Here is a 20376-nt window from a genome sequence, read left to right on the forward strand (position 1 = left end):
TTCTCCCCGGATTTTGTGCTTTTGCTACATAAAGCCTTTATGCTGAAGAGAGCTCTGCCGCAGGTGTCTGACACTGCATTGCCACCTGGTTTCCCTCTGCGTGAGGATGGCCCGGGCCTGAGTGATGAGGTGGCTTTCCCTGAGCGTTGGATGCACGCTAAACATAGATGGGTTAATTCCCCGTCAGAAAGTGCCCCCCCCCCCCCCTGGTCGGGCTGTGGGGACTCTGAGGGTTCTGGCTGGCCCTCGTGGTCGGAGGAGCCAGAGGAAGGTGCAGTTTTGCCACTGGATCTGGATGATCCCTCTGCGGTTAGGATTTTCCACCGCGATGAGCTGCCAGCGCTGATCTCGGATGCCTTACAGGCCCTCTATTGATGATCCTGTTAATGGTGAGACCCCCTCGGGTAATCCGAGGATGGCGAGTACCAAGAAGACTGCTCGAGCCTTTCCTTTGCATGACTCCATCCAAGAGCTTATTTTTGCTCATTGGGCTGACCCTGAGGGGCCATTAAAAGTGGCCAGTGCTATGGGGCATCTGTACCTTCTGAGTGAGGAGCACTTGGCTAGGTTTTATATGCCAAAAGTGGATGCCTTAGTCACCGCGGTGACCAGAAACACCACTCTCCCAGAGGAGGGAGGGGTTGCCCTCAAGGATATTCAGGACCGGCGGCTGGAATCCGCTCTGAAATGGTCCTTTGAAATTTTGGGCCTAGCCTTAAGGGCGTTGTTTGCAGTTGAGGGATTTCCCTATAATTAAGGGGATGCCCCTTAATTAGCACCCCCAGATAGCCTGGGATGGTGCAAGAGCTGGATCCCCATGCTGAGGCAGGTTCGGGCAGTGTGTCAGGCCTGTGTCTGCTTGACACATGGCCTGGGATGCCTTCCGTGAAGCGCTGCTCTGTGTTTAGGAACTCACAGCTCAGTACAGCTGCCGGTTCTATCGGCACACAGTGTGATAAGCCATTTCTGGGTGAGTTGTTCATTTTGAGTGCGCTTGGATACCCTGACTACTATGTTAATCTATAAATGGTTTTCGGCACTGTTTTAAGATCTGTTAGTTCATCTTGTTTTATAGGGTAGGTATTATATGCTTCTGGTCTTTTGGACCCTTTTCATGCATGTCTGCCATTCACTAAATTGAATATAGATATAATCCCCATCGTGAGTCCGTAATAAGTACTGGCGTATTTTGTGAGCCTTTTTTTGGCCACTTGTTTCCTGGTTGTTTTATTTCATTTTATTTAATATTTATGTGATAAATAGTTTGGTTTTGACACCACACAAATCATATATGAGAGAGAGTTTAGTTCTGACACCATAATGTTTGTTTACTGGTATTTTAGCCTCCCGTCTTTGTGATGTGCATTATACATGTTTTCCTTCTCAGCTTCTGTGCTTGGTACCTTGACGTTTACAGTTTCTTATATTCTTTTGGCTGTCTTATAAGATATGTTTCTCTTGTTTTACCATTCCATTATGCACTTTTTATTATAATCACTATTGCACATAAAATAGTCACTTTTTATTTTCCTTACTGTTCATAAATTACTTTATCTTTTTTATTATCATACATTGTTTTTATTTATTTATTTTTTTAAATCCCCATCATTAACATAATTGATTTTCTATTCTTTTGATTTATTTGATTTCATTTTATGTGTTTTTGGTTTATGTTGTTGTATAACTGATGTTTAGTTGTATATTTTTAGCATTATACTGATTTATGTTTTATCTGTGTATTAAGGACCGCTGATGAAGACTTGGGTTCTGAAACATGGCCCGTGTTGGGTTCAATTTGTCAGCACCATTATATGATTGGATAATAAATGGTTTTACTGATTGGAAATTGTGACTGGCATCTTCCACATTCGTGTACTGTCTGTGATTACTTGTGGAAGGTTTGCTTTCCTGTTTTGTTTTTGGTGTCTAGATTCTCCACCATGGATGTAGGAAGGCGCTGACTCTCATGGCTGCATGTCTCTGACCTAGAACCAGTGGTTCAGCAAAGATTAGCGGATGTACCTTGCTGAGGAAAGAATCTTTTTGGGGACAAGGTGGAGATCGTTGACCTTATAAAGAAGCACCCTGATACCAAGCAGTCCGTCTCTCGGCAGCCTCCAATTGCATCCTCCTCAATTGGGAGATATTCAAGTGGGTGTAGTCTGAGGTGTAGCCTAGTGGTTAGTGCAGTGGACTGTAAACTAAGGGGACCCAGGTTCAAATTCCATTTTAACTCTTTAATGCATGCATCAGAATTTTAAACTGAGGGTCAGAGGTTCAAGTCCTTGTGTGGACGGGACAGGCCCCAAAATGAGACCCTGTCCCACAGCCATTTTCCAGCATAGTGTGATAAGGGCCATTCAAACCCTTTAGAAGGGTTCCTTAAATAAGGAAAAGACAGAAAATAAGGGAAAATGTTTATTCAAGGGGTGAACAAACATGTGAATAAAGGTGAGCTGGTCGATATTGTGTATCTGGATTTTCACAAGGCATTTTGACAAAGTACCTCATGAAAGACTCCAGAGGAAATTGGAAAGTCATGGGATAGGAGGTAGTGTTCTATTGTGGATTAAAAACTGGTTAAAGGATAGAAAACAGTATTTTTTTTTATTATTATTTTTATTTATTACATTTGTACCCCGCTGTTTCCCACTCAAAGCAGGTTCAATGCGGCTTACATAGTAATTGGGATTGCAAAGTATTGGTGGAGAGAAATAAGTTGAGTATTATCGGAGTAATAAAAGAAATAAGAACGAAGAAATGCAGGGATGAGGGGAGTAGGAGAAGTATGAGCAAGGGTAAGTGAGTAATTGGAGGGGTTGATGAGGCGGAGGGGGGTGGGCAAAAGTGAAGGGAGTAGGAGAGGTGTGAGTAAGGGTAGATGAGCATTTGGGGAGGGGTCGATGAGGTGAAAGGGGATAGAACAAGGGATAAGCAGGGGAAAATGTGGCGGGAGATGTAGTCTAGATCGTTGTCATTGTCTCCTGGATATGTGATAAATAGATGGGTTTGTGGGGTTAAATGGTCAGTATTCTCAACGGAGAAGGGTAGATAGTGGGGTTCGCAGGGGTCTGCGTTGGGACTGCTGCTTTTTAACATATTTATAAATGATCTAGATATGGGAATAACTAGTGAGGTAATTAAATTTGCCGATGACACAAAAGTTATTCAAAGTTGTTAAATCGCAACAGGATTGTGAAAAATTACAAGAGGACCTTACAGGACTGTGAGACTGGGCATCCAAATGGCGGATGACATTTAATGTGAGCATGTGCAAAGTGATGCACGTGGGAAAGAGGAACCCGAACTATAGCTACATGATGCAAAGTTCCAAGTTAGGAGTCACCGACCAGGAAAAGAATGTAGGAGTCACCGTTGACGATGCTTTGAAACCCTCTGCTCAGTCTGCTGGGGCGACAAAGATAGTAAATAGAATGTAAGGCATTATTAGGAAAGGAATGGAAAATAAAAATGAGGATGTTTTAATACCTTTGTATCTCTCCACTGTATGACCGCATCTTGAATACTATGTGCAATTTTGGTCACCGCATCTAAAAAAAATATAGTGGAATTAGAAAAGGTACAGAGAATGGTGACGAAAATGATATGGGATGACTTCTCTATGAGGAAAGGCTGAAATGGCCTGGGCTCTTCAGCTTGGAGAAAAGACGGCTAAGGAGAGATATGATAGAGGTATATAAAATACTGAGTGGAGTGGAATGGGTAGATGTGAATCACTTGTTTACGCTTTCCAAAAATACCAGGACTAGGGGGAACACAACAAAGCTACAAAGTAGTAAATTTAAAATGAATCGGAGAAAATATTTCTTCACTCAACTAATTAAACTCTGGAATTCATTGCTAGAGAATCTAGTAAAAGCGGTTAGCTTAGCAGGGTTTAAAAAAAAGGTTTAGATAGCTTCCTAAAAGATAAGCCCATAAGCCATTATTAAAATGGACTTGGGAAAATCCACTGCTTATTTCTGGTATAAGCAGCATAAAATATATTGTACTTGTGACCTGGATTAGCCACTGTTGGAAACAGGATACTGGGCTTGGTGGACCTTCTGTCTGTCCCATTATGGCAACACTTTTGTACTTATGCACTCAAAGGCGTAGATTTCTATACCTTAGCGTTCTGCCCAGTAGCCCTAGTCCCAGCACCCTCACCCGTCCTGTCCTTAGAAGCCCCAGCTGCTTCCCCAGTCAAAGTAAGGGACAAGCTTTTGATTGACTCCAGGAGAGCATAGCTGTAGTCCAAGGACCATTCCGGATGACCTTTTGGTAGGAGGGAGGTTCAGTTTTTTCCACCATCAAAGAAAAAATCAGGCTACTCGGAAAGCCTTGTTGGAGACCATTGAGCGCTTACAAGTGTAGCATAAGCGACAGGGGGACTCATGCCTGTTAAAGTTGCAGGCTAAATGTTGTGAATTAGACATCATGGACACACAGCATATGGAATATCTCCTGCAGGTATGAAAGTGCAGTATTTGTAGCATGGGAACAAGATAGGCAAATTGCTAGCCTGCTCAAAAAGAAAAGGTCCAATAGGTGGATTAGTCAGTTTGATGTCTCCCTTCCCCCAGAGAGAGGATGTTTCAGAATTCTGAGATAACAGCGGAATTTTGTTCTTTTTATGAGAAGCTGTATACGGCTGAGGTGGGCACCTCTCCAGATATCATCCAGGAGTACTTGCCTTCTTTGCACCTCCCTAGTCTTTCTGGGAGGCTCAGGACTGGATGGGGAGGGATATTCAAGCTGTGGAGGTTTTTGCTGTGTTAAAAAGCCTAGGCTGTTCCAGAGCAGATGGCTTCCTTCCTTACTCGGGTGTTTAATGCTGTGTTGCAGGGTGGACCACTGCTGGTATCTAAGTACAAAGTGCAGTTGATGGCATTGCCAAAGCCCAGGAAAAATCCAATGCAGTGTTCACGCTATTGGTTGGCCAATAGTGTTGTTAAATGTGGACATGAAAATCTTTGCGAAGGTACTGGCCTCCAGATTGGAAACTAAATTACCAGAACTGATTGGGCTGACCAAACTGGCTTTGTTAAAGGGCGCTTGTTGAGAGATAATTTATATAGTGCCGTTGATATTATTGACTGTCTCCAGAGGTCACACACCCAGATGCTGAAAAAGCATTTGACTGGGTGGAGTTGTCTTTTCTTTTCCAAATGCTGGACATTATGGGGCTGGGTGGCCGGTTTGGTCAGTGGGTCCGTAGTTTATACATCCAACCCAGCAGTACCATCATTATCAATGGTGTTCAGTATGATTCTTTTCTCTTACAGAAGAGGGTCCGGCAGGGTTGTCCCATGTTTTTTCTTTTTGCTTTGGCGATTGGCCACGGCTATCTGAAAGAATCTGCGAATAGCTCCTTTATCTGTAGGGGGACTAGCGCACAAAATTCTGATGTATAAAGATGATACTTTACTGTTTGTTGGGAATCCTAAGGCGTCATTGCCTCAGCCCTTGCAGAAAATAGAGGTGTTTGCATTGTATTCTGGTTTTAAAATGAATGCAGATAAGAGTGAAGCGTACTAATCCATACCATAGTTGCAGAGCTGGAGTTTCTATTTCCCTTCCAGTTGACCACTGAGTTTTGATATTTGGGGATACAACTCTCCACGCAATTAGCAGATCTGCTAACCTAACTGTTTTTACTACATTCTCTGGCAACAAATTCTTGAGTAAAGAAATATTTTCTCCGATTTGTTTTAAATTTACTACTTTGTAGCTTCATTTCATGCCCCCTAGTCCTAGTATTTTTGGAAAGAGTAAACAAGTGATTCAAGTGTACTTGTTCCATTCCACTCATTATTTTATAGACCTCTATTATATCTCCCCTCAGCCATCTTTTTTCCAAACTGAAGAGCCCTAGCTGCTTAAGCCTTTCCTTATAGGAAAGTCGTCCCATCCCCTTTATCATTTTCGTCACCCTTCTCTGTACCTTTTCTAATTCCACTAGATCTTTTTTGAGATGCGGTGACCAGAATTGCACACAATATTTGAGGTGCAGTCGCACTATGGAGCGATACAAAGGCATTATAACATTCTCATTTTTGTTTTCCATTCCTTTCCTAATAATACCTAACATTCTATTTGCTTTCTTAGTCACTGCCACACACTGAGCAGAGGGTTTCAACGTATCATGAACGATCATGCCTAGATCTTTTTCCTGGTCTGTGACTCCTAACGTGGAACCTTGCATCACATGGAGGGGCATAATCGAATGGGGCGCCCAAGTTTTCCTGGGGCCGTCCTTGCAGGATGGCTCCGTAAAGGGGCGGGGAAACCCGTATTATCGAAACAAGATGGGCGTCCATCTTTTGTTTCGATAATACGGTCGGGGATGCCCAAATCTCAGCATTTAGGTCGACTTTAGAGATGGTCGTCCTTAGAAATGGTTGTCCCCAGTTTTCGGCGATAATGGAAACCGAGGACGCCCATCTCAGAAACGACCAAATCCAAGCCATTTGGTCATGGGAGGAGTCAGCATTCGCTGTGCACTGGTCCCCCTTACATGCCAGGACACCAACCGGGCACCCTAGGGGGCACTGCAGTGGACTTCAGAAAGTGCTCCCATGTACATAGCTCCCTTATCTTGTGTGCTGAGCCCCCCCAAAACCCATTTCCCACAACTGTACACCACTACCATAGCCCTAAGGGGTGAAGAGGGGCACCTACATGTGGGTACAGTGGGTTTGTGGTGGGTTTTGAAGGGCTCACATTTACCACCACAAGTGTAACAGGTAGGGGGGATGGGCCTGGGTCCGCCTGCCTGAAGTGCATTGCACTCACTAAAACTGCTCCAGGGACCTGCATACTGCTGTCAGGGAGCTGGGTATGACATTTGAGGCTGGCATAGAGGCTGGCAAAAAATTTTTTTAATTTTTTATTTTGGGTGGGAGGAGTTTGATGACCACTGGGGGATTAAGGGGAGGTCATCCCCGATTCCCTCCGGTGATCATCTGGTCAGTTCGGGCACCTTTTTGAGGCTTGCTCGCAAGAAAAAATGGACCAAGTAAAGTCGGTCAAGTGCTCATCAGGGACACCCTTCTTTTTTCCATTATCGGCCGAGGACACCCATCTCTTAAGCACGCCCCAGTCCCGCCTTCACTACGCTGCCAACTCGCCCCCGTGAACTTTAGTTGTCCCCGCGACGGAAAGCAGTTGAGGGCGCCCAAAATCGGCTTTCGATTATGCCGATTTGTGCGACCCTGAGAGAAGGGCGCCCATCTCCCGATTTGTGTCGGAAGATGGGCGCCCTTCTCTTTCGAAAATAAGCCTGATAGCTATAGTTTGTCACATGCATCACTTTGCACTTGCTCACATTAAACGTCATCTGCCATTTTGATGCCCAGTCTCACACTCTCGATAAGGTCCTCTTGCAATTTTTCACAATCCTCTAGTGACTTAAAAACTTTGAATAACTTTGTATCGTCGGCAAATTTAATTACCTCACTAGTTACTCCCATCTCTAGATCATTTCTAAATATTTTTAAAAGCAGTGGTTCCAGCACAGACCTCCGAAGATCCCCACTATCTGTCCTTCTCCATTGAGAACACTGATCATTTAACCCTACTCTCTGTTTTCTATCTTTTAACCAGTTTTTAATCCACAGTTGAACACTACCTCCTATCCCATGACTCTCCAATTTCCTCTGGAATCTTTCATGAGGTACTTTCTCAAATGCCTTTTCAAACTCCAGATACACAATATCTACCAGTTCACCTTTATCCACATGCTTGTTCACCCCTTCAAAGAAATTTAACGGATTGGTGAGGCAAGATTTCCCTTCACTAATCTGTGTTGGCTTTCTCATTAATCTATGCCTTTGAATATGCTCTGTAATTTTGTTCTTTATAATAGTCTCCACCATTTTGCCCAGCACCCATCAGGCTAACCGGTCTATAATTTACCAGATCACCTCTGGAACCTTTTTAAAAAATCAGCGTTACATTGGCCTCCCTCCAATCTTCCGGTACCATTCTTGATTTTAAAAATAAATTACATATTACTAACAATAGTTTCAAGTTCATTTTTCAATTCTATCAGTATTCTGGGATGAATACCATCTGCTCCAGGTGATTTGTTACTCTTCAGTTTGTCAAATTGCACTATTACATCCTCCATGTGTATAGAGATTTCATTCAATTTCTCTGTCATGTCAACTTTGAATACTGTTTCTGGCACCAGTATCTCTCCCGAATATCAAAGCAAAGAATTCACTTAATCTCTCCACTGTGACTGTGTCTTCCCTGAGTGCCCTTTTTACCCCTAAGTCATCTAGCGGTCCAACCGATTCTTTTGCCGGCTTTTTGCTTTTAATATACCTAAAAAAGTTTTTACTATGTGTTTTTGCCTCCAAAGCAATCTTTTTTTCAAAGTCCCTCTTTGCCTTCCTTGTCAGCGCTTTTCATTTGGCTTGCCATTCCTTATGCTGTTTCTTATTATTTTCAGTCGGATCGTTCTTCCATTTTCTGAAAGATTTAGCTCTAATAGCTTCCTTCATGTTACATTTTGTAACCATGCCTGCTGTCGTTTGGTCTTCCTTCCTCCTTTTTTAATACACGGAATATGTTTGGCTTGGGCTTCCAGGATAGTATTTTTGAATAGCATCCACACGATGTAAATTTTCGACTTTCGCAGCTGCTGCTCTAAGCTTTTTTTTTTTTCACCATTCTCATTTTATCATAGTCTCCTTTTTGAAAATGAAATGCTAATGTATTGTATTTCCTGTGTGTAGTAACTCCAAAGCCAATATCATATCTGATTATATTATGATCACTGTTATCAAGCGGCCCTGGCACCATTACCTCCTATACCAGATCTTTCGCTTCACTAAGGACTAGGTCTAGAATTTTTCTTCCTCTTGTTGGCTCCTGTACTAGCTGTTCCTTAAAGCAGTCCTTGATTTTGTCAATGAACTTTACCTCCCTAGCATGCCCTGATGTTACATTTACCCAGCCAATATTGGGTTAATTGAAATCACCCATTATTTTTGTGTTGCCCAGTTTGTTAGCCTCCCTACCTTTTGAGAACATATATGCATCTGTCTGTTCATACTGGCCAGGTGGACGGTTGTACACTCCAATCACTATCCTTTTCCCCTTTACACATGGAATTTCAATTCATAGGGATTCCAAGATGTGTTTTGTTTCCTGCGGAATTTTCAATGTTTTTGATTCAAGGCCCTCCTTAACATACAAAGCTATCCCTCCACCAGTACGATTCACCCTATCACTATGAGATAATTTGTACACTGGTATGACAGTGTCCCACTGGTTATCCTCCTTCCACTAGGTCTCAGAGATGCCTATTCTATCACATTTTTCATTTAGAGCAATATATTGTAACTCTCTGATTTTGAATATAGATGTTTCAAACTATGTTTGTTGTTCCTATTTACATCTTGCTCAGCAGTTGACAGTGTAAATTTGCAATTTTTTGTCTGCTTTTTATTTAAAGACACCTGCTGGCCATCTCCTAAAACCGGCCAAATCGGTATAATCGAAAGCCGATTTTTGGACACACTCGCCGGCATTCCGTCACGGAGGCGGACAAACTTCAAGGAGGCGTGTCGGCAGGGTAGTGAAGGCGGGACGTGGGTGTGCTTACGAGATGGCTGGCTTCAGCTGATAATGGGAAAAAGAAAACCGGCGATGACAAGCATTTGGCCGGTTTTACTTGGTCCTTTTATTTTCACGACCAAGTCTCAAAAAGGTGCCCAAATTGACCAGATGACCACCGGAAGGAATCGGGGATGACCTCCCCATACTCTCCCAGTGGTCACCAACCCCCTCCTACCCAAAAAAAAAAACTTTAAAACATTTTTTTTGCCAGCCTCTATGCCAGCCAGCTCCATGACAGCAGTATGCAGGTCCCTGGAGCAGATTTAAAGCCAGGTGCGCTAAACTGCACGGAAGAGTCCTTTCCTTTCCTTACCAATCCCTTAGTTGGATGTCCCTCCCTTTTTATTATACCCCTTCAGGTCTCTCTCAGCCAATCACAGCGCGTTTAGGTCTTTGCGGTGCCGCCAAAATAGATGGCCGACCATCTATTTGGCCGGTGCCGTTCGATTATGCCCCTCCTGGTCTACTATGGTCTCTATTTCAACCTTGCTGTCAGGATACCCTGTCTTCCCTATATTGGTGATATCTTTGAAAGATGCCTTGTTCTAAACCATGCGTTTTTGAATGACTGTTGGCTTTCCCTCAGCTTCTAGTTTAAAAGCTGACCTATCTCCTTTTTAAATGCCGATGGCAGCAGCCTGGTCCCACCCTGGTCCCACCCTTTCGGAATAGGCTCCTCTTTCCCCAGAATGTTGCCCAGTTCCTTACAAATCTAAAACCCTCCTCCCTGCACCATCGCCTCATCCACACATTTAGATTCCATAGCTCTTGGGCCCTGTGCATGGAACGGGGAGTGAGCACTTTGAAAGATGCTACCCTAGAGGTTCGGGATTTGAGCTTTCTACCTGAGAGCCTGAATTTGGCTTCTAGAACCTCTCGCCCACATTTTCCTATGTCATTGGTACCCACATGTACCAAGACAGCCAGCTTCTCCCCAGCACTATCTAAAATCCTATCTAGGTGATATGTGAGGTCCATCACCTTCGCACCAGGCAGGCAAGTGACTAGGCAATCCTGATGTCCACTAGCCACTCAACTATCTACATGCCTAATAATTGATTCACCAACTACAACAGCTGTCCTAACCCTTCCCACCTGGGCAGAAGCTCCTGGAGACACATCCTTGATGCGAGAGAATATTTGTCATGTTTTCAAAGCTGGAACCTGGTTTGTGAGCCCTTGGGCCACTGCCGAGGAGCGGCAGTGGCAGGCAAAACCACCCCCACATCGGAGACCAGGCAGAGCTTAATGAACATCTAGGCTTCACCTGCACCTGGCCACTTTTCACCAAGGGTTGAGCCCTTGGCTTCAGGTGGCCGGCAGGAACAGGATCCCAACTAGACTGAACAGGGACTGAGGGTCAGAGAGGAAAGGAACATACAGGGACAGCAGGGCAAGGAAAGGGTAAAATAAAGGACAGACTGAAAGCTGAAAACAGCCACTAAAACAGGGAGCAAAACACTGACTACCAAGACACAAAACTAAAAGCTGCAGAGCAGCCACTAAGATACAAACAGACAAGGACTACACACAAAACTATAACCCAGAGACAAGACAAGCAAACAAACAACAATCTAATCTAACTATCCACAGAGTAGCCAGAACAGACAAGAATAAAGGCAGGAAACCAAACTAGAACTGGACTCAGCAGAAGTGCACCAGCACCCCAACATTCCAGGGCCTTAGACGATGCAAAGGCAAGCAGAAATGTTCCAAGATGGCTAATAAGCCCAGAAGCAGTTGAGACTCAGCTGCTGCAATCACCAGGCAGCTACGGGTGTGGTGCAGGCTCAAACAATACAAGCAACCCTGGCAGCCTGGAAGATCCGGACCGGACTGAGCTAAAATCTGGAACGGGTGATGGTCCATAGCAGCCACCCTTTCTGGCCACCAGAGGGCGAGGAAAGCACAGATGTAACAATATTGCATCCCCTTGTGGGCTCGTTGTGGCTACAGGATTACTTCCAACTGCACCAGGCTGATGCTCTCTTTTTAGAAGACCTCCCTCCTCCAATGCAGCACAGGGGCTGCCAGACTGGAGGTGGAACTTTTCTGCAACATACCTGTAGGCCTCTTCTGTGTACCTCTCTATCTCCCTCAGCTCCTCCAAATCTGCTGCTCTGTCCTCAATAGAATAGACTCATTCTCTGAGAGTTAGGAGCTCTTTGCACTGAGCACACACATATAACCTCTGGACTGCTGTCTGCATCTTAGTATTATAGAATTGTTTAATTAAAACTTCTTAAAGTACTAGGGATATCAGATGAATATAAAGAACCGTAAGATTACATGGTGTAATTTGTAATTTATTTAATGTTTGCTTCTCAGAAACGAATTAAATGTTATTAAAACTCTAATGAAAAGTCTCCTCGTGTTGTCCTAATTAGAATAATCAAACCTATAAATGGCAAGTGACCGACTCACCTGCAAATGCGCAGTAGAGACTTCCCTCTCTGTCCCGCCCCCGCGTCAAGACGTGATGACGGGAGGAGGGGGGCGGGACAGAGAGGGAAACTGCGCTGAAGGGAACCGCTGACGTCGCTACCCGCCCCCCCCCCCCCAAGGTAGCCACTACCGCCCCCCCCCCCGGAGTCGCCACCACCCCCCCTTCACCCGGCCCGGGCCCTCTCTTCGTTATTCAACTTACAGCAGCGCCGAAACAGCAGCAAGCAGCAGCTCCCGTTGGCCTTCCTTCACTGCCTGTGCCCCGCCCTCGCCGACGTGACGTCACACGAGGGCGAGGCACAGGCAGTGAAGGAAGGCCAACGGGAGCTGCTGCTTGCTGCTGTTTCGGCGCTGCTGTAAGTTGAATAACGAAGAGAGGGCCCGGGCCGGGTGAAGGGGGGGGGGGGGGGGGTGGTGGCGACTCCGGCGTGGGGGGGGGGGGCGGTATCGGCTACCTTGGGGGGGAGGGGACATGGGAGGTCTCAGAAGGAGGGGGGCCTTGGAGCTGGGAGGGCTGGACTGAAGGGGGCCTTCCAGCTGGCTGGGAAGAAGGGGGGGCCTTGGAACTGGGAGGGAGGGAGGGAGGGAAGGAAGGGGGCCTTGGGAGCTGGGGGGGCCTTGGGAGCTGGGGGGGCCTGGGGCCTTGGAACTGGGAGGGAGGGAGGGCAGGGGGCCTTGGGAGCTGGGGGGAGGGCCTGGGGCCTTGGATCTGGGAGGGAGGGCGGGCGGGCAGGCAGGGGGCCTTGCAGCTGGGAAGGGGGGAGGACTGGAGCCTTGGAGCTGGGAGGGAGGGCAGGGGGCCCCTTACAGTTGTGAGGGAATGGGGCCCCTTACAGTTGTGAGGGAGAGCAGGGGGCCTTGGAACTGGGAGGGAGGGAAGGGGGCCTTGGGAGCTGGGGGGGAGGGCCTGGGGCCTTGGAACTGGGAGGGAGGGAGGGAGGACAGGGGGCCTTGCAGCTGGGAAGGGGGGAGGACTGGAGCCTTGGAGCTGGGAGGGAGGGACAGAGGGGGCCTTGGAGCTGGCAGGGAAGGAGGATGGCAGGGGGCTTTGCAGCTGCAACGGGAGGGGGGCCTTGGGGAAAAAAACATTCCAATACCCGCCCGTTTTTACGGGCTTAACGGCTAGTTGACTATAAATGAAGAGTTGAGCTAGGGGTGGGTGGGAATGAGGTCTGAACTAGGCCCTATTGTGCCTTCTAGAGTCTATCTGTTAGTGCTGTGGTAAAAAATTCAAGTTTGAAAACTATGGGGAAAAGGGTATGGAGACTAACAAAGTTTGCTTTTTTTTAAAAAATTCTAAATGTGATTATGAATATTCTACGGTTTCTATTTTAAATCCAATACTTAAGTTACCAAGCACAGAATAACATAATGTCACTTACCAATAGAAATGTCCTCTTCTCTCAGAACTTCTCAGAAATAAAGTTAACTGGGACCTTTCCTATGTATATAGTTTGGATTCTAAGGAGACTGCTTCAGACAAACCCTTTGAAGTTAGCCCAGTAATCAGATTGCCCTTAGTAACCTTTGCAATTATTCTACTTCCTTACACCTTAATTAACACGTAATTCAAGTCAGTAGCAGTGTTATCTCTCCAGCAGGCAAATAACAGAAAATAACTTTCTTTTAAGACAGTTTGAGGCTTGCTACTATCCTTTTTTAATACTCTTGGCTGTTAGGTTTCTACCTGTATAGAGGTATAGGGCTGCAGCCCCTCTGGAAGTAGTTTTATTAAAGAGGGGCGGTGGGAAGGAAAAAACTTCTATCTCAAGTCTATTGCACTTTGTTTCAGGTGTGCCTATGATGTTTGGTTAGGGGAGCATAAGGGGGATGGGTACTGGGAGATAGTTCTTGAATATGCAGTTAAATGTTCGGCTGTAGCAGCCTACAAGCAAATGCATTACCAGTTGGTGCACAGGCTTTACTGGATGCCAGCCTGTCAAGCGAGGATCTCACCTGGTCCAGATCGGGGGGGGGGGGGGGGGGGTCTTTGTTGGCGGTGTTGTGGACAGAGGGGGAATTTTGAGCATTTGTGGTGATCCTGCCCCAAGGTTCAGAGATATTGATCTACTGTTTGGGGGTATATCAAGGTATGGCTAGAAGTACCTTGGTAGATGCATCCTGAGTTTTGCCTGCTCGGGGTGATTGAGGGGGTGGGGGGGGGGGGGGGGGGGCAAGCTCACATGGACTCCACCATACTGGTTTTGATATTGCTGTTGGCAGCCAAGATGGCCTTAGTTCATGATCAGATTGGTCCCCACAGCTGAGTGGCAGATGTCTGTGTGTGGGAAATTGCATAAGCATGATAATATCCTCCTTGTGGAGACGAAGACAACTGCATGAGGACTTGTGGGCTTCTATTCTCATGACCCTGATCCCTGCTGCTACTTTTATCCTTGCTCATACATTTATCCCTGCTCCCATTTGATTGCTTGCAAGTGTCTCTCTTTGATAGTTGGTATGTTTCTTTCTTGTTCGCTGTCACAAACTCAGGAGAAGTGAGCCTTTGGGCCGCTGCCAGAGTATGGCTATTAGCAGGCGAATTACCCAGGCTAGGACAGATACTAGGCAATGCAGGCTCAGACTGGAGCTGGAAAGCTGGACTGGAGCTTGTAAACTGGACTGTATATTTGAGACTCTTGCATGTGATAACCTACCGACTTATTTTCTCTAGGTTTCCTTAGACCTCTTACCCTGTGGCAGGTAGAACTCAAGGTTGATCTAAGGTGACTAAGATGTCCAAGGGCCTTTCAAGACCCAGTGCAACTCAGCTGTAGCCTCCAGATGGAGGAAGTCACTACAAAGCTGCGGTCTGAGAAATCTTGTGTTTGTAACATATAATTTTGCTGCTGATGTTTGTGTGAACTTAGGTTTACTGGTAATATACTGGGTATTTGTGCTCTGCTGTGGTGAGAACCGTCGCTGCTAGGCTTTTATTTTTAGTGTTTTGAGCTAGGAAATGTCATATAAGCCCCCACAAAAGTCCTGCTCTGAACTGCATTATGCAGCTTTTTGTTACCAACACTGTTAATAATATGAGCATGAGCAGACTATAGGCGAGTCTCCAACTTACACATTTAAATTATACAGTACTGTAAGTTATGTCCTTTGCATTGTGCCTGTCATTGACCTATCATAAATTTAGCCACACCAAATGGGATTTACACTAGTATTGTATAATGGCATCTTGGTTTACAGATGCAATATAGAATTGGTACTCAGCATGCGGCATCAGCATGTGTAAATAGAGTTGCTAAGTTATATAATTGCCCCATTAGTTTGTGCCAGGTGAATGCTTCTACTTCTCATGTGAACCTTTAAAATTGCACATTTTGAGAGTTCCTGCTTGCCAATTGCTATAACCCTAGGTCACTTACAGGAATTTGGGACCAGTTCTGTTTCTTATCTTAAAGGCATTCTGATGTTTTCCCATTTTCTTACTAAGGCATGCACAACTGCAAATGATAAAATCTCTCGAGATTGAACAGGTTCATTAAAGTTCCAATTCATGTAGGTGAACCAAAGTTAGCTATATAAAATATTTTGAGGGATTCTGCATAATAATGATTGTTTGAGTTCTAGAGAAAGGAAAATATTAATGGTTCTGCTTTTCATATCAATAGGATATTCTTTCCTTTAATATTTTAAAATAAAGTTGTAATGCCCAGTCCCCCTCAGTATAGCATGCAATATTTCCTGATAATAAGAACATAAGAGTAGTCATACTGGGTCAGACCAATGGTCCATCTAGCCCAGTATCCTGTTTTCCAAATAGTGGCCAAACCAAGTTACAAGTACCTGGTAGAAACCCAATTAGCAGCAACGTTCCGTGCTACCAATCCTGGGACAAGCAGTTGCTTCCCCTTGTCTGTCTCAATAGTAGACTATGGACTTGTCCAAAACTTTTTAAAACCCAGATACTTTAACCGCTGTTATTACATCCTCCAGCAAAGAGTTCCAGAGCTTAGCTATTTGTTGAGTGAAAAAATATTTCCTCCTATTTGTTTTAAAAGTATTTCTATTTAACTTCCTTGAGTGTCCCCTAGTTTTTGTACTTTTGGAACTACTAAAAAATCAATTTACTTCTACTTGTTCTACACCACTCAGGAGTTTGTAGACCTCAATCATATCTCCCCTCATCCGTCCCTTTTCCAAGCTGAAGAGCCCTAACCTCTTTAGCTTTTCCTCATACGAGAGGAGTTCCATCCCCTTTATCATTTTGGTCGCTCTTCTTTGAACCTTTTCTAATTCCACTATATCCTTTTTGAGATACAGCGACCAGAACTGAACGCAATTGCTCAAGGTGCAGTCGCAAAGGCATTGTAGTATTTTCAGTTGTATTCACCATCCCTTTCCTAATAATTCCTAGCATCCTGTTTGCTTTTTTGAACACCACCGCACACTGATCAGAGGATTTCGGCGTTTTATGTACACTCATTATATGGTCAAAAAACTTTACTGGCAGTTTTATGTTGTTGCTTTTTTAAGCTTTTCTGTAGCAGTTCTGAATTTCTGAGAGCCACTCTGTCATCAGAATTCATTAGTTACTGGTGGATCCAAGATGGTGTTGAGGGAGGACGTACGTTAGTTGAGTTCCCGTTTTACACCAGAATACCTGAAGAAGTAGGCACGCTCCCAGAGAATGGGGAAGAGAAAAGGCAAAGCCGTGGTGTTGTCCTCCTCGAACACGGCTGGGGTTCCCACCACTTCTCAGCCTACTTTGGAGAGATTTGGGGTCATAACATCGGGGATATCGGTTCCTGCTTCGGGGAACAGCAAGGCTTTATCGCCGAATCTCAGTGGAGAGGGAGTGACTTTGAGTCCCCCTGCTGGCACGACCCCTCCAAGACCCGGAAACAGTAACGCTTCGCTATGGAGGTCGACAGTGGAAATGCCCGAAGTGGGTTAGGATTTTCACGCGAACCGATGAGGTCCTGGCGCAGCATTGACTCCGGATAATAAATCAACTGGGGGATTGGAGAGTGAGCTCTTCCCCCCGAAGATATCTGGAGCAGTTTCTGAGGAGAAATTGGATCTGGTGAAGCCAATAATGTCACAGTGGACGTACTATGGGAAGTGCTGCAGAGTGTGAATAACTCTCTTTTTCAGATGTTTAAAATTTTTCAGGAATAAACATGTGAGTTAAAGAATTTATATTAATACTTGAAGAAATATTTCTCTGATATTTTGCAAATACCTTCTGATAGTCACCCTCTAGTGTCTAAAGTGATTTATATTTCCCTTAAAATTTTCTTTATCAGAGAAAAGAGATGTGAATTTAACTGACATTTTGGAAAATTCAGAAATTACAGATACCGTATTTTTCGGACTATAAGACGCACCGGACCATAAGACGCACCTAGGTTTTAGAGGAGGGAAATAGGGAAAATTTTTTTTTCCTTTTTCCCTCCTCTAAAACCTAGGTGCTCCGGTGCGTCTTGTCCGAGTTTGGGATCGCCTTCCCCCCGGCCCTGTCACCACTTCTCCCTACTCACATCACGCGATCTTCCCTGGTGGTCTAGTGACGTCGGGGTAGGAAAGAGCCCCCTCTTTCCTGCCCAGCGCGCTGCTCTCCGTCCTCCTGTATGCTGCCTGACGGTCTCGGCGAGATTCAAAATGGCCGCCGAGAATTGAAGTCTGGCTGCATACAGGAGGACGGAGAGCAGCGCGCTGGGCAGGAAAGAGGGGGCTCTTTCCTGCCCCGACGTCACTAGACCACCAGGGAAGATCGCGTGACGTGAGTAGGGAGAAGTGTTGACAGGGCCGGGGGGAGGGCGATCCCGAACTCGGGGGGAGGGCGGGCGGGCGATCCCGAACTCAGGGGGAGGGCGGGAGGGAGGGAAATCGCTACCTTCGGACTATAAGACGCACCCCCCATTTTCCTCCCAAATTTTGGGGGAAAAAAGTGCGTCTTATAGTCCGAAAAATACGGTAGTTATATTATTAGTGACTTTCGCCTTTGATTTAGATAGGAACACTGTTTTGAAATTGTATTTCCGACACATGGCTGATAGTTTTTTGGGTTCAAAGATGAATATATTTCCTGACATATCAAGGGAATCGCAGACTAAGAGGTGTGAATTCTTGGCTTTTAAGCCAGGAATCATTGCCCTAGGTGGGTCCTTCCTAGTGCGATTCCCTTGTAAGTGTTTTATTTCCTTATTACTTATTTGTTGACCCTAAAAAATTACAAGAGTTTGTGGAGTTGAAAGAACAGATGAAGAACCCTCTGCAGCAACTTCCTTTAGTTACCACTGTACCGGCTGCAATTATCCATTAACCTTCCTCCCTCAGAAAATGTGAATTGTAAGATTAACCATTTTGAGTTTTTCTTATTTTATTTGAGATTGTTTTCCTGATCTTGGATCTCCCAATTTTGGACAGTTATATAATATATATTGATGAGAGAAAATGTTTTCTTTTTCCGTTATATTAATTTCTTTCCTTACATTTATGTGATAAACTAGTAAAAAAGACCCGTTTCAGAAAGCAATGAAACGGGCGCTAGCAAGGTTTTCCTCTGAGTGTGTATGTTTTACAGAGTGTGTGTGATAGAGAGAGAGTGAATGTGTGACTGTGTGTGACAGAGATTGTGAGACAGGGTGCAAGAGTGTGTGTATGTGAGAATGAGAGTGTGTGCCAGGGCCTCCCCTCCCCTCCCTCCCCCCCCCCCCAGTTCGAGTGTTTTCCCTCACCCGTCCTCCTTCCCTCCCTCCCAGTTCCAGGGTCCTCTCCCTCCCTCCCATTTCGAGGGTTTGGGGTCCCAGTTTGAGGGTTTTCCCTCCCTCCCTCCCACCCAGTTCCAGGGTCCCCTGCTCCCCTCCCACCCAGTGCCAGGGTCCTCACGTCCCCTCCCACCCAGTTCCAGGGTCCTAACGGCCCCTCCTCCCCTCCCCCCCCGGGAGCATTCAGTTCCGGTATCCGAGGCCTGCTCCCTGCCCCCACGTGCTGCAGCGCACGTGCCTACCTGCACCCTGATGGCCAGTCGCAGCGAGTCCTTTGCGATGGTGTGCCCGCATTTGTTGTAGGAACCTCGACCGCTCTTGCCGTACTCGGCCCGGTAGAGCTTCTCGCCTGCCTGACAATGTTCCATGTTATCGGCTGCAGGAGAGGAGGACGCAGACTGTTGGCCCTCGCTGGCGCTCTGTTGGGATTCCTGGGCAGGGGGAGGTGTTTCCCTACTCCTCCCCCTCCACATTGGACACTCGCGGCTCCTCCCCTCACCCTGACGTTTCCCTACTCCACCTCCGACACTCGCGGCTCCTCCCTTCTCCCTGACGTCACGATTATCTACTACATGATCCAGACCACCACCGGAAGCCACAGTCCCAGGCAGCCTCAGAACGTTGGAGGTGAGCTTTATTATATAGGATGTGAATGTAATTAAAATGATAAATAAAATAATAATAAAAAAAGAATTCATTAGTTACAAGAGGTAAGATAATATGAAGTGTGATGTGTTTAAAAAAATAAGACACACACTATGTTACTCAGATCCATGGCATTTGAAGTAATTTTGGCACTTTTTAAATTATGTCTATTGGCAGAGGATCAAACAGGATGCAGGAAAACAAATCAAATAATTTAAAATATAATGCTTCAATAAAATGGTGATGTTGCTGTGTGTTACACAATTTAAATATGTTCAGCAATAAGGTTTAATGTAGTACCTTCTCATTAGGTTCTTTACTGTGTTTATTGTAGGAATGCCTTATATGGCTGACGATTTGCCAGTCTGTATAATTTTTTCTCCGAGGACAAGCAGGCTGCTTGTTCTCACGATTGGGTTGACGTCCACGGCAGCCCCCTCCAACCGGAGCAAAAATCTTGCGGGAGGTCCCACACGCAGGGCACGCTCACCGCGCATGCGCGGCCGTCTTCCCGCCCGTGCGCGACCGTTCCCGCTCAGTTTTTTCCTTTCCGCGCTGGAGAGAGACGCGTCTTCGTTCCTCTCCTTGTCAGCCCCAGAAAACCAGTTTGCGGCCTAGTCCGCGCTTTTTCGTTTACGAAAAAAAAGAAGTTTCCCTCGTCGTTCTTTAGTTGCGGGGTCACCTCGTCGCGGCCTTGTGGCCGCGCGGTCGTTTCTTTTTCTTTCTTCTGGTGTGCTTTTCACTGCTACCATCGATGATTTTGATTTCGCCGACGCGATTTTTCCATCGATGTCCTCGAAGGTCCCGAGCAGATTCAAAAAATGTGGTCGGTGCGGCCGGCAGGTCTCGCAGACCGATACTCACGCTTGGTGCTTCCAGTGCCTTGGCCCGGAGCATAATTCCAAGACGTGCATCTTGTGTCTCGGCT

General features: G+C 45.7%; 1 protein-coding gene across 1 annotated transcript in view; it reads left to right on the top strand.

The window, feature by feature from the left end:
• The window catches only part of MYO9A (myosin IXA), a 980547-nt gene that overhangs the window by 235211 nt on the left and 724960 nt on the right, over positions 1 to 20376 (top strand).

Source organism: Microcaecilia unicolor, chromosome 1 (genome assembly GCF_901765095.1).
Source record: "Microcaecilia unicolor chromosome 1, aMicUni1.1, whole genome shotgun sequence".
NCBI lineage: Eukaryota > Metazoa > Chordata > Amphibia > Gymnophiona > Siphonopidae > Microcaecilia > Microcaecilia unicolor.